This window comes from Bactrocera neohumeralis, chromosome 5 (assembly GCF_024586455.1).
Source record: "Bactrocera neohumeralis isolate Rockhampton chromosome 5, APGP_CSIRO_Bneo_wtdbg2-racon-allhic-juicebox.fasta_v2, whole genome shotgun sequence".
NCBI lineage: Eukaryota > Metazoa > Arthropoda > Insecta > Diptera > Tephritidae > Bactrocera > Bactrocera neohumeralis.
In genome coordinates, this window is record NC_065922.1 from 17680288 (window position 1) to 17695906 (window position 15619).

General features: G+C 36.4%; 1 protein-coding gene across 3 annotated transcripts in view; it reads left to right on the forward strand.

Moving 5' to 3' along the window:
• LOC126760409 (protein obstructor-E-like) overlaps positions 1-15619 on the forward strand; it is a 241426-nt gene that overhangs the window by 29160 nt on the left and 196647 nt on the right. The gene's annotated exons all lie outside the window — the stretch shown is intronic.

Here is a 15619-nt window from a genome sequence, read left to right on the forward strand (position 1 = left end):
TTTCACATTTGACAATATATCTTCACGAAATTTGGTATAGATTATTTTCTAAAGCAACAATGTAATCTCCGAAGAAATTGTTCAGATCGGTTAACTATAGCATATAGCTTCCATACAAACTAAACGATCGGAATCAAGCTCTTGTATGGAAAACTTTCACATTTGACAATGTATCTTCATCAAATTTGGTATAGATTATTCTCTAAGGCAACAATGTAATCTCCGAAGAAATTGGTCAGAACATATAGTTGTCACACAAATTGAACGATCGGAATCAAGTTCTTGTATGGAAAACTTTCACATTTGACAATATATTTCACCAAATTTGGTAAAGATTATTTTCTAAGGCAACAATGTAATCTCCGAAAAAATTTTTCAGATCGGATTATTATAGCATATAGCTTCCATACAAACTGAACACTTAGTTACTAAAAGAAATGCATCTGGTATATTAGCTTCGGTGCAGCGGAAGTTAACGGTTTTTCTTGTTTCATATGAATTCAGAACCTTATTTTACATATTGGCAAAGATTAGAATTTTGCGAAAAATACAAATGTCGTAATTATGATAATCATGTTAGACATTTGCTCTGAAATTGCACACTTTAAATGAACGAAAACACAGAAAGGAAAAACCGGAATGTAAAATTATAACATACTCGTTTATAAATAAACACATATAAAGACATTTAAAAATTTGTATATATGTACATATGTATGCATTTTTTCATGTATTTTCACATACTCTATTTAACAACAATGCAACAACAACAACTATTGCCATTGCCGCTGATCCCGACTGTCGACCAGTTCATTTCCAACTTTGCTGCGGTCATGCACGCTCCAGCTGCTGGTGCTGCCACTGTAGAGATCTGGTGCCGGTGCTGCTGCTGCTGTTGCACCGCATGTTACTTGCAACATCAATAAAATGAGAAAGTTAACCACCAAAAGTAGTAGCAGACGATAGCAACAGCAACGGGCCGCATAGCATAAGTCGAGAGGGGGTCAGAGGCTGACGCTGGCTACATGAGCTCATCCTCGACTTTACACGCTAAATATGAGAATGAAGTAGTCGCTGGCATTACAACAGCTGACTAAGCACACACACACACACACACACACACACACACATACAAACAGATATCGCTGCATATGTGGCAGAAGCTGGCGTGGCAGCGGCTTAGTAGTTAAAGAGCTTTTCAAGTGTGTACTATTTGCTTGTGCCCTTCGCCAACGTTGGACGCGTGAAATTCCTGTGCATGTATGTGTGTGCTTGTTTTGTGTGTGTCCAGGACAACGGCAGTGCAGTGTGTGTAGTCCAATCGAGTGAGCGAATTCACCGCATCACAGTTCGACACAGTTCAGCTGAGTTTAGTGCGCGAGGAAGTGGTAAACCTATTTTGATATTACACTAATTTGCAAAACACACACACACATACACACTTACATGTACACGTGCAACACTATGGCATGCTGGAGCGCCGAGCATTGAGGTGGCAGGCGTCAATAGAGAGATAACTGCGCTTATGGTAATGGCTGTGGTTGTTGGCGCTGGTCAGCGCAGCATTACAAATGCGCGGCAAAAGTTTAAATGAAAACCGCAAAAGCACTGTACACCAAAAAAATGTAAAAAAATGGGGAAAACTGAAAATATGGTGGAAAATTTAGTGCGCTACGAATTTGCTAAAAGCGGCAAGCGAAAATTTACAGAAAAGCGCCGAGAGTCTAGGTGAAAAAAATGGTCGGAAAAAATGGTCTCAGGCATGTGCCGGCGACCAACTGGTGCGCAAAGTAAAAAATCGCATTACATGCCGCACTTGTTTTCTGCTTGCCACTGTATGCGTGTGTGTGTGTGAGTGTGTGTTTGTTGGCGCTTTTTGCTGTACTCCTGCATCCAGCAGTTGTGTGTCTGTGCAGCAGGCCACCGAATAACTATTCAACCAAGTGCGCCATTTTTTTCGCGTGTGTCCACTTTGTGTGGCACAAACCGCAGCAGCAACATTTTGTTGCACGTAACAGCTTCCGTCTTCCTTTTTGGTCACAACCAACATGCTGTATTATATTATACATGTGTATGTGTATCTATACATGCATGTGCTTATGCATATATCTACTTGCGTGTGCTTGTGTGCGTATTTTCATACACTTGAACTCATGCAGAGTTAGTTAGTTGCACATTTGCACATTTTTGCGCGTTTTTTTCTCGCTTATCTGCTCTCTTCCTCTCCACTTGCATTCGCAGTTGTAATAAGTAGTTATGGCTTCGGCGAATGCGGTTTGGAAATTACAAAATTTCATTTAAAATTAGTTAATATTTTCATTTAGTTTGAGTGCGTTCATATCGCATGTATTATTAGTTATTTGAGTGGCTGCAATATGTTTGTATGTGGTTAAGTAAATATATTTTCCAGTTCATATAATCTTTTCCGAGTGTTTTGAAGTGGCACAACATTAATAAACTAGTTCCGAAGTAGTTTTAAACTAGTCAGAAAGCGGTTTCGTATAGGTTTGTGTTAGTATTGTATGAGTTTTAGATGTTAGAAAATATATACAGGGTGTGTTGTCCCTTGGTTGGCTTATAACATTTGACTTTTAACCATGAATCCCTGCGTATAGATATAATTGGCACATTATGTTGCATACATATATAGTTGTTGAAGAAAATTAATAAGAAAATTACCAATAATTGGCAAAAAAATTCATTGAAAATTCACTAAAGGGTGTTTATTTGCCCCAACGTTGCGCAAGTGTCTTAAGAAAGGAAAAATGGCTCACTCAAAAATTAAAAGTGGCCTTAATGGCTACTGGATCCAACATGACGTTTCCACGTACGTCTGTTGTCAAAAAGGGGAGACACGGACAGGCCAGGCAGATCTCCAGATTTTGGCCTTTTCTGACTTCTGCATGTGAATTCCTCAGATTTTTGAAAGTTGAACACAGCCTGTATACATAAAATTAAAATGATAAAACATAAGTCGAACTTAGCTCGTAGTTTGGTTTTGACAGCATTTGGAAGCCGTCGTTTCTGCGGATTTGACTTTTAGAAGTTCCAAACGGCTAATGATGAAATATAGGAGTTAGTAGATGTGGATCTGAAATTTGTGGCTAAGTAATACTGATATTTTTGTCTCAATATGATTTTAAAAACTGTTTAGTGACTCTTGATCTGTCCCATATGAACCATTTGGTTAAGTGCAAAATGGAGACATAAGCCAAGTCAATGCATTTAATACGTTTAACAATAAAGAGTATTAAATTTGCAAGTTAGTACCGAATGGTTCCAAATTGTGGACCCGCCCTGATTGATCCAAAATCAAGCTCCTGGAGATTTCCTTGATATTGCAGCTAATCTCCAGGAGGATCTCCGAAAAAAGGTGTCTGGCGGTGAGGAAGATTTTTCTGCTTAAAATTGTCTCAAATCCGAAAACCAAAAAATTACTATCAATACAGGTAATGAACGAGGAAATTTAGAATTTTGACATAATGGCCCAAAAAATTTAATTTTTTGTGACAAAATGTACACCTCAGAGCTCAGGGCTTAGGTAGGTAGGTAAAGAGAGTGGCTTTTTCAAAATACTGACAGCTTCTATAATAGTCATTATATCTTGTTTCTAGTCTGCTGAAATATCTGCCACTTAGAAAGAGAGCTGTTTACAGAGAGAGAGAGGGAGTTATTATGTCATTTGTTTTGAATTTGAATATTGGGCATGTTCGGTCCATATTCCATTCATGCAACGTTTGTCTGCTTGTAGAGTATGTCAGGGATTAACTCCACCGAAACCCGGCTATATTCAGAATGGCTTAAAAATGTTAATTGTTATCAAAAATAATATTTCTCTGATTATTTATTGAAAAATATATCTAAGAAGGTTGTGTGAAAACGTCAAATCGATTGATCCACTCTTTTCGGAGAAGTTTTTCCCACCGACTCTGATCACTCATCATATCGAAAAATCGTGTTTATTTTTCATAACTTTCGACGTGGATTAACTCAGCAACAGTACATCGATGAACTTATTTCACTATAAAGGTCGAAGATCACTCCAAGACGAATTACATGAAGGTCATCCAAAATCAGTTCTTTTTCAGATAACTATTGATGCTTCGCGCAAACTGATGTTGCAAGATAGTCATGTGACCTATTGGGCTATTCAAACAACTATAGGCATTAGTGGGACCAGCCTACTTTCAATATTGCATGAAAATATGATTGCAAAAAAACTTGTTTCACGTTGGATTCCACACAGTTTGTCGATCGCTCAAAATAGCTCGTGTCTATTGGTCGAGAGAAGTGTTAAATAAATACGATAGCGGTGCTTCGAAACACGTCTATTCAATCGTATATAAATATACGCGTATGAGCCCGAAAGTAAACAGCAGTCGACTGTTTGGGTGTTTCAAGATGAGCCGAATCCAACAAAAGTTGTTCGCACTGCCTGTTTTCTTTTGGAAAAACTGGGCATGTTCCAACCATACCAATGGAACAACGCAGAACAGTAAATACTGAGTGGTATACAAGTACAACCATTTGTTTGCCAATTGTCTTTCAAGAAATCAGGAAATCACCACCATAATGCGAGCTCTCACACAACGACTGAAACAACTGCATTTTTCAGCACTCAAAGCATCGATTTGATGAGTCATCTACCGTATAATCCTGACTTGGCTCCGAATGACTTCGTTTTATTTCCGTACGAAAAAATAAACTAAGTGCTCAACGTTTTTCCAACACCTGTAGAGGCGGTTGATGCATTCAGAACGCATGTTTTGGAGATCCTTCAATCAGAGTGGCAAAAGTGCTTCGAGAATTGGTTCCAACGCTTGCAAAAGTGTATAGATCTCAATGAAGAATATTTTGAAAAACATCAAAGTGATTGTCGGTGATTACTATTTGTTTTTGTTCTCTAAACCGTAAAAATAAGAGGCAATCTAGGTTAGACATTGCCACTTCGAGTTGCCCTACAGGGTCCGACACTCGAAGTGTAACCAACTTCAGACCGTTCCCGCAGCTGTCGCACTGGAATCAGCTGTTTATAAATTTGCTGAATGACAGTTCGAAGTATCCGCAGCATCCGACGCATATTGAAAAATGAGCTCAAGGTCAAGCCTTACAAGTTCCAAAAGGCCCACGATCTCACACCGAATCAGCAACAAGTAAGACTGATGAAAAAAATTTTCAGATTGAGCAATTCGTAAACTCTCAAAACGATTGGGTTTACTTGACCGACCGTTCATACGAGAATCTAAGTCATTGGTTGGCCACCAGGAGGCAGCACTCGCCACAAATAATGGTTTGGGCCGCTATCACCGCAGATGGGCGCTCTCCAATTGTTTTCATCGAGCCTGGCGTCAAAGAAAATGCGACATATTATCGGGAAAGTGTTCTGGAGGCTGCTTTGAAGCCGTGGGCAGACAAACATTTCGGTCGCAAGCCATGGACGTTTCAACAAGACTAAGCACAGTCTCACAAAGCGCGAGTGAACCAAGAATGGCTGAAAAACAACGTTCCCAACTTCATTACGACCACACAATGGCTCTCGAACTCACCAGATGCGAATCCAATGGATTATTCTCTCTGGGCCATTTTGGAGAGCAAGGCCCGAAGTAAAAAATACACCAGTCTCGAGATGTTGAAGAAAGCCATTGTCCGTGAGTGAGCCAAAATACCGGCAAGTCACATTCGGGCAGCTTGCGATTCGTTTTTTTGACCGTTTCAAGGCCATAGTTAAGGCAAAAGGTGGTCATATCGAGCAAAAGTGAATTGGGCCTGAATTTATGATTATTTTCACACATTTTGCTCTTTAAAATAAATAAAAATAATTTTCCAAACCGAATTTATGGCTTTTTAAATTGGTTACACCTCGAGTGCCGGACCCTGGACTATATTCGTTAGATGCTGATACCATGCACACCATAATGAGTACACGAGTACGTAGCAGGATCCCGCCACGGTTTTATTATATGTATGTGAACCGAAAACATTTTAAACTTTTTCTAACCGAATTAGACACACATATTACTTCGAAAATAAATTACAATAAATAATATCTAAAAAAAGACTTTTTAACCGCTAAAACCATTTAACCATTGTTGTGGAGCAAAAACGATTTCTAGTGTTAGTGTTATGTTGTATCAATTAAATGTCAGGAGCAATTAATTTTAACAAATTGAATTACGCGGCCATTCGGCTGTATGCCATTACAGACAGACAGTGGTCGTAAATAAATACATACCAGCACATATCAATTAAATGCTGCGGTTAATTTATTACAGCCAATGAATTACAACAAAAACAAAAATTGTGGGAAAGCGGCATAAAGGTGTAAATAAAATATATAGTGTTGTTGTACATATACACATGTGAGTGTGTGTGTATGTGTGAGAGTGTGCGTGTAAATGCCACAGTTTGAAGCGTTTGATGAACAAACCACAAATGGCACTTGACTTTCTAAGCCAACCGCACCCAGAGGGCAGCAGGCAGCTTTACAACGCTGAAGGCGCATGCGGAGAGCGGCGTGTGGCAAGCGTTTGATCGCAACAAACAAACCACAGAATTCGAGTGGCTGCCATTGTAAAAACTTCAAATGGCAGACAATTAAAATTTAATTGCAATAGTGGTTCAATGCTTGATGATGATGGCTGTGATGGCGTTTTTCTTTCATTCGATTGCCGCTTGATTGCGCTCATTGTTATTGTTGCAACTAACACAATACGATAGCGGAGCAACAACAAGAAAACAGCAGGAAAGAAGAAAGCAAATTCGATTATTGATTGTGTGCTGGTGGCAGTGGTGGCGGCGGTGGTGCTGGTGATGTGTTGGTGATGGGTTGAATTTTTTTTGGCTTGTGGCCGCTAGCACCCAACAATAATTACAAAAAACATCGAAACAACAAACAAAATTGAAAAGAAAGCACCGAAAAAGCGTGTAAGAAATGATTTTCGCTTAATAAAAAGCTGTAGAAGCAGAATTCGAAATCACCAGCGTAGAAAGAAGTGCCCAAAGCAAAAACGAGAAAAAACAAACAAAAAAAAATTAAAAACGAAAAATAAAAAAATGAAAAACGAAAAAACAAAATAAAAAGCGAAAATTCAATTTCTCAAGTGGCGCAACAAGTTTACTATTGTTGCTATTGTTGTGCGTCGCCTTTTGTAATGCCGCTTGCTGGCAACTTGCAGAAACATTCGACAAACAACGAAAATCAATTGAAGTGCAAGAAATTTGCTGCAAAATGCAAAAAATCAAGTTGTCAATCGTAGCTGTAATGCAACGCTGGCAACAACAGCCAAATTGATTACGTTGAGTGAGTTCGGTTGAAAAGTCAACAGGCGGCAGCACAAGAAGCACGAGCAGCATCTCGAATGGACTGTGCAAAGAAATATGCATTAGTGCTAACTAAGAGCTGTTGCATGGAAATACTCGAGTTTGGAAAGGAAAATTAAAAAATTGAGACGATGCTTAATTGGAATATATTTGAAGTGGTGAGATATGGTTCGGTTATTATGACGATTTATTCTGAGTTTACAGCCAAAACAAAAACGAACAAATAAAAAAAGTTGACTCTGGTTGCACTGGGGTTATACGAGTAATACCCTTCAGAGGTGCATTTGTACAGCTTAAAAGAGTGTATAGCAGCTATATGCTATAGTGGTCCGATCTGAACCCTTTGCTTGGAGAATACTATTATTTCTCTAAAAAAGTAATTCATGTCAAATTTCGTGAATATATCTTGTCAAATGCAAAAGTTTTCCATACAAGCCCTTGATTCCGATCGTTCGGTTTGTATGGCAGCTATATGCTATAGTCAACCGATCTGAACAATTTCTTCGGAGATTACATTGTTGCCTTAGAAAATAATCTATACCAAATTTCGTGAATATATCTTGTCAAATGCAAAAGTTTTCCATACAAGCCCTTGATTACGATCATTTGGTTTGTATGGCAGTTATATGCTATAGTCAACTGATTTGAACAATTTCTTCGGAGATTACATTGTTGCCTTAGAAAATAATCTGTACAAAATTTAGTGAATAGATCTTGTCAAATGCAGATCATCAAGCCCTTGATTACGATTCGGTTTGTATGGACAAATCAACCGATCTGAACAATTTCTTCGGAGATTACATTGTTGCCTTAGAAAATAATATATACTAAATTTCGTGAATATATCTTGTCAAATGTGAAAGTTTTCCATACAAGAACTTGATTCCGATCGTTCAGTTTGTATGGCAGCTATATGTTATAGTGGTCCGATATCATCAGTTCCGACAAATGAGCAGCTTCTTGAAGAGAAAATGACGTTTGCAAAATTTCTAAACGATATCTTAAAACTGAGGGACTAGTTCGTATATGTACAGACAGACGGACGGACAGATTTATATATACACTTTATAGGTTCTCCGACGCTTCCTTCTGGATGTTACAAACTTCGTGACAAACTTAATATACCCTGTTCAGGGTATAATAATCCAAGCCAAATTTAATGCAGATAACTTGTCATATAAAACAGTTTTCCACACAAGGACTTAGTCTGATCCCTCAGTTTCTATGGCAGCTATAAAATATAGTGGTCCGATATCGGCGATTCCTGCAAATAAAAAGCTTCTTAGTAATAAAAGGAGTTGAGTAAAGGTTTAGATCGATGTCTTCAAAACTGAGGAACTAGTTCGAGTATATACACACTTGCTGACGGAAGGATAGGTGATGGACAAGGCTTAACGACTCAGCTTGTCACACTTATCATATATATAAGCATACACTTTATGAGGTCTCCAAAGTTTGCTTCTGGCTGCTACAGACTTCGTCTGCCAATCTTATTCCATAAACCCAGCATCCTGGTGTCGAGACCCCACTTTATCAGCTGTTGTCATTGTCAACTCTTCGGCACCATATAAATATGAGGAATAACATATTGAAAATAATGGATCAGGTGTATGAATTATGGGAACCGGAACTGCAGTTTGAGCGCATTCTCTTAGTTTAGGAAAATAGGTTATCCAATGGATCCGATGGAAACTTACAAAAATATGTGCTGTTCAATTCCTTTCCACTTCTTCAATTCATTGTACGTAATTTCCCTTGAGCTTCCTCCTTCAATTGTACTTTTAGGCGTCATTGCTTTAGGAGGGTTTATTCGCCGGTTCGTAGGGAGTTTGAAGGCTAAGCACAAGTCTATTGGTATATTGTTATTTGTTGAACATATTACATTGTGAACTGGTCGAACATAGAATATTAGTCCATAGAGACAGTTTTGCTCAGCTGTACTTATAAATCCTTTAAGTTGTATATACCTTGTTCTATCGGTTTTAACTGTCCAGTGATTTACGCCAATTCTCTTTCAAAAATTAATTAATTTTGAAAACCATTCAGGTTGTAAAAGAAACAAGTTATTCTTTGAAAGATAAGATTAATACGCTGTTTCTGGTATAGAATTCGCCAAAACAAAGAGAGTGGTGAATAGAAGACACAACTGGTATAAAATTAAAATACTGGTATATTCAGTTATATCAATATAGTAGGATGTCTTAGTATTTTGTTGTATTAAAGAAAAGATAAAATTTAGTTAGTAGAAAAGTTGTTTTCATGTCTTAATGTCAACCCTATTCAATTCACCAAAACAAGGAGAGTGACAAATAGAACACACAAGTGGTATAAAACTAAAGTACTGGTATAAAAGTTTATTGTTTTTGAGAATAAAACGAACAACTGGTATAAAACTAAAAAAACTGGTATAATCAATTATACAAATTTAATGGAATGCCTCAGTACTCAGTTGCATTAAATTCAACTGTAAGTTTTGCAGTTTTACATGCACATTTTTTGGAAAAAAAAAAATAAAAGCTAAAATTTATTGAGTAGAAAAGTTTTTACAATATCTTAATGTCAACTCTATAGAATTCTATAGAAACATAGAAACAAAGAAAATGGTAAATGGAACACACAACTGGGTTTAAACTAAAGTACTGGTATAAAACGAACAATTGGTATAAAACTAAAAACTGGTATAATCAATTATACCAATTTATTGAGTTCTCCGTTGTATTAAATTCAACTGCATACATTTGTTGTTGCATTCACATGTAAATTTCTTAACAAAAGCGTAGAACTTTTAAAATGTAGCGAGCTAAGATGTGGCCAGGGGCAGATCCAGAGTAGAATTTTCGGGAAGGAACTATATAATTTTGTACTTGCAACCCCAAGAGTTTTCTTCGCGGAATGTCATAATGGATATAAAGTATAACTTTTGACGGGGGGAGAGGATAGAAATAATCCCTCTAAAACACTTGTAATTTTTTACTAAATCATTTGTTTAGTATCTTATTTCATTATGTTCTTAATTTGACTTTATCACTTGTCATCGATTGTAGTGCAGCCAGCAAACCCGTCAGGGCTAATCGATTCGCCAGGTCAACGCTCCATTTAGCTTTCAATCAACTTTAATCGCGAAACATTGCCAACGGCTATGCGATTGTGTGTCTGCGACTCGACCATTATAGAATTGATTTTATAGTTCATTTTGTTCTTTTATTAGCGACAATTGAATTTCACTGCTCACCTTCCAGCGAATCACCAAGCTGTCAACAAGTCAGACATTTGATAGCAATTCTAAAAGAATGGCATTCTGATGCTATAAACACGAACACAACACATGTATGTATATGTATATGTGTATATATAGTATATAGTATATGTATAAACCGTTAACCCTGAACAATAATTGTTGTTGGCATTTAATCTTTAGTGTTGCACGACGATTTTGCTGCGTGTAAATTTTATTCGTCTGGGAGTTGCAGAATTTCTTGCAATAAAACGCTCATTTACTGTACATTGCAAATAAGTGCATTCATACATATGTATATACATATATGTGTATGTGTGTGTGTGCTTTCGAGTATAAATTAATAAGGCAATTGTTGCAGAGTGTTAAAATTTACACTTCCTTGTAGTAATTTCTTTTACCGTTTTGCAATTTGCCTCGACTGCTGAGTTTTCTGTCGCAGGCAGTGTTGCCAGATTACATTTTTTTGGTTATACATAATTTTTTTGTTGATTGCGTGGAAAATTAAACAAAATATCTAAAATTTTTATTTTAAAATTGGCAATTTGCTTCAATTGTTGTGTTATGGGTTACTTGCGATGTTGCCAGATTATATTTATTTTTTATACTAGATAATTTTTTTTGCTAATTGGATAAGAAATCTGAAATATCTGAAGGTTTGCATTAAATAAAAAAATATTTTTCTATTTTAAAAAATGCAAAAAATTTTCAGTGTTGCCAGATTATTATTTTTTTCTAATTTTTTTTTGCAGATTCCGTAGGAAATCAAAAAAGTATCTTGAATTTTTGTCTTAAATTTTCCAATTTGCTGCGCCTGTTGAACTTTTTGTTGCATGCGTTGTTGCCAGATTAGATTTTTTGATGTTAGAATATTTTTTTTACTGATTGCGTAAGAAATCCCAGCAATCTGAATGTTTGTATTAATTTTTTTCAAAACAATTTTTTTTTAAGTTGAAACAAAGCAAAAAAAAAAATAAAAAAATATCAAAATTTTAAAAAATTTATCTAAAATGTTTTGTTTCTTATGCTTTTTGAAAATCTCAAAGTAGTATAAAGTATTTCTTATTCCAGCAAAAAAAGATATCTGGCAACACTGTACCCGTACAAATATGCTCATTCCCTGTGTCCATCAGTTGCTTTCAACATAATGAATTGTTGCAATTAATGGTTTATCGTTGTTGCAATGCGGTGGCATGTTGGCAGTAATTCATTGATTTCACTCAGTTGCTTGTTGATTATACCATATACTATACACCTATGTATGTACATACATATATTTTTCGCTGTTGTTGCATGCTGATAGTTCCTCTCGGAGTTGTCTTTGTTTTTGTTGCACAGCTATTGCTATTTAAGGTGGTCGCTGTGTCCGTCTGCTGTTGCAACTGCGGTGCTCATTAATGACTTATATACCAGCATGTGTCGTCAGTGTCACAAGTGTTGTTGGTTGCAAGAACCCAAGGGAGTAATATCTGTGGACAAATATGTACATACATATATAGCTACTTAGTAGACCCTGTAGGAAAATTGTCACAGTGAGGATAGAGTTTTGACATGCAGTGCAGTTTAAGAGAAATCAATGTTATGTCTGAACATTTTCTTCGATCCTTATTATGCTCAAGAGAAAAAAAAAATAATTGCTCGTCTTTAAACTCCAAAAACAAAGTTCAACAAGTTTTTGGAGGTTATAATAAGTTCGAGATAATTTTACGAGATATTTTTTTCTTGTTTTGCCATAGATCGTTCCATATTTCGTTGATAACTAAGTCACATTCTATTTGAAAGAGATCTCAGGTTTGATATATTGATGTAAGGAAAGTCCTCTTGGTTCCAAATAACCTAAACAACAATATACCAGTTTTGTTTTAGGAGGTTCTTAAGCCTTCTAGTAGTTGGATTATAAACTGACGTGCTCGAATTTTGTACAACCGTTGTTTATTCTAACAGTATTGTTGTTATTTTTTAATGGTAAAAAAATTGAAACAATAAAATCTCTGCCAAATGGAAGCACCTCGCTCATAACACTTAAACCTCACTCACTGCATTTTTTCATCTTTTCTCCTTCCTCTTTGTATTCATCAATGTTCTCACTGGGATTCCCCAGTGTCGCATAGTGTGCAATTTTCGCTTAATATGATTAACTTTCAATTGACAGGAAATATTCGCCAAGGGTGAATTATCGTCCAGTCTCTGCAGATAGTATTGTGTACACGAAGCTCAACTTGACTAAATAATTGACTGCGCTCACTTGGGAGTCTTTAAGCTGAAATACAGCAGTGTCGCGAGCTTCGAGGTTTTATATACTATATATGTATGTATAGTATATATATGCTGCTTACAAATTTACTAGCGCATACTTGTATACGAGTACTATGGAATTAATTTTTCGTTTGCTTTAAGTTGATTTAAAATGGAAGAATGCAGTTTATTTTCGTTTTCGTTTCATTTGTAGGTTCAGGAAGCCTGAACAAAATTATAGTGATAATAAAATAGTCCCGTTTTGTACGGTTTCACAAGTTTAGGAACCGTTCAAATAAGGCTATGGATATGGAACTAATTCAGCGCTGTTCGAAAAAATCGGTTAATAATCAATTCGACCACGCTTATAACTTAATTTTTAATCACATCAATTAATTAGATTTTTAATCATAATTAATTAGAAAGATAAGGAACAACTTATGAATCCTAGAAATATGAAAATAATTTTTCAAATTATATTTCAACTCGATTTACAGCTTTTCCTGTCCAAAAAATAGTTTTGTAAAGATTTACCGAGGCATATAGAACATTGAAATATGTTTCTTAATAAAACTACGATTTTTGATATGTCTTGATGTCAGATAAATACAATTCTTCAAAACCAGGAGATTGGTGAAAAGAACATATGTACAACTAGTATAAATATGAAAGGCTGGTATAATCAGTAAAATAATTTCATGGGATGTCTAAGTACTCTAAGTATCAACAAAGTAAATAAATATTAAGGTATGACCGAACATTTCATACTCTGATTATCCGGCTGTGGGCCGATTTAGAACATTTTCTCACTGTGACTTAGGAATGTGGGGAGAATGTCACGAACTAAATTAAGTCGAAATCGGTCGGGCAAGTCCCGAGGTATGTGATTTAACGTAAAAGTGGACGGCGTTACGCCTATGGTCCAATCGTTCTCTCATACCACCTTTGGGGGTAAAATTTAATGTCTCTGGCGTATTTATTTATTGATTGATTGCGCTTTTACTAATTTTTAACAGTACCGTGGGGAGTGAGCTTCAGTGAGTTCTCAGTTGTTCGCCCATTAGTGCCGCTTATTACTGTGATTTCCTGTGCCAAGTTAAACTTTTATATCTTAATTTATTGCTAAGTTATGGCACTTTATAGGATTTCGGCTAATGGCGTTTTGAGGGTGTGGTAGTGGTCCGATTACGCCCAGCTACGAACTCGTATTTTTTTGTTTTACTAACGAACGCGCATACCAAGTATCATCAAGTATCTAAATTTTTACACAAGTTCCAGCTTGCGCTGACATGTGGACAGATTGACAGAGAGGCACTCGGCTTTTAACTCGTTTCGTCATCCTGATCATTTATATAATGGGTTGTCAAAAAAGTCTTGCGGTATTTTTTATTGAATTTTTTTTTTATTGAAAATGAAATGAATTTTTGATGACTAATGCCCAGCTCTTGACCGATGCTACGACTGCTACTATGCCGATCTCTTTCGACCAATTCAGCGATTTTATCGCAATTTTCGACGACAGGCCTTCCGGAGCGTGGCGCATCTTCGACCACCTCTACACCAGAACGAAAACGTTGAAACCATCGTTGTGCGGTGGAAATGGAAACTGTATAGGGCCCATAAACTGCACAAATTTTATTGGCGGCTTGAGATGCATTTTTGCCTTTATCGTAGTAGTACTGTAAGATATGCCGTATTTTTTCTTTATTTTGCTCCATGTTTGCGACGCTATAACTCACGAACGACTTAAAAGAAACGACAATCAATCAAACACGTGTTACCGCGTGAAATGAGCTTTCCAAAAAGGTATAGCTTTCAGCGCCAACTAGCGAAAATACCGCAAGACTTTTTTGACAACCTAATATATAACCTATTAGAATCTCGCTTACAAAACTATAGCACGCTTTAGCAACATGTTGCATGAGTATAAAAATGATTGTCATTTCCTCATTTCTTCTTCTACCCAAACAAATAAAATAGGGCGTGCAATATCTCTTCATTCTGTTTCAGCAATTCAACCTATTGTGTAGAATTATAAGTAGTCTAACAAGAACTATTTATAAATTATATAAGTGACATGCGTATCTGCCTAATTACTTTTTCTAGGATATGCCAATAAAGCGATGAGTTCGGCAAGAATTTCAGAACTTGACACATGATGGGTCGAGGTCACAAAAAGAGAATGTCAAAACTCGAAATCTGAAGGATTTTTGGCAAAAGACTCCAGGCCCTTCAAGTAAAAATGTATAAATAATCTGCGAGACGAGTTGTATTGATTTAGCCAAGTCTGTTTGTATGTCTGTACATACGCAAACTAGTCCCTGAGATATCAGTTTGAAATTTTGTACACGCTCTTTTCTCTCCAAGAAACATTTCATTCACAGCAACCGCCGACACCAACCACTATACGATATTACTGTCATACAAGCTGACTGATAAGAAAATAGTCGTTGTATGGGGGCCTTTTTGTTATGTGAGAATACGAAATTTGGCACAGAGTATTGTCCAAGGTAACACTATATACCATATAGCTGTCTTCAAATTGACCAGTCATAAACAAGATAAAGATCTTTTTATACCTTTTACGCCATAAGGAATTATCATATGAAAGGTATTATAAAGGGTGATCCATTTCCATTTATTAGTAAAAAAACAAAAAAATTTGGAGGAAGTGATTCTACTACTATTTTGTAAAGAAAATACACAGAAACTTCAAATTTAGTGAGGAATGTTTCTTATTATACGAAAGAACATTATTTCTCATTTATGTTTAGATTAGCTCTTTCAAACGTTGGTAACGTCTCAGTTGGTCCATCCGTTAAGTCCAAT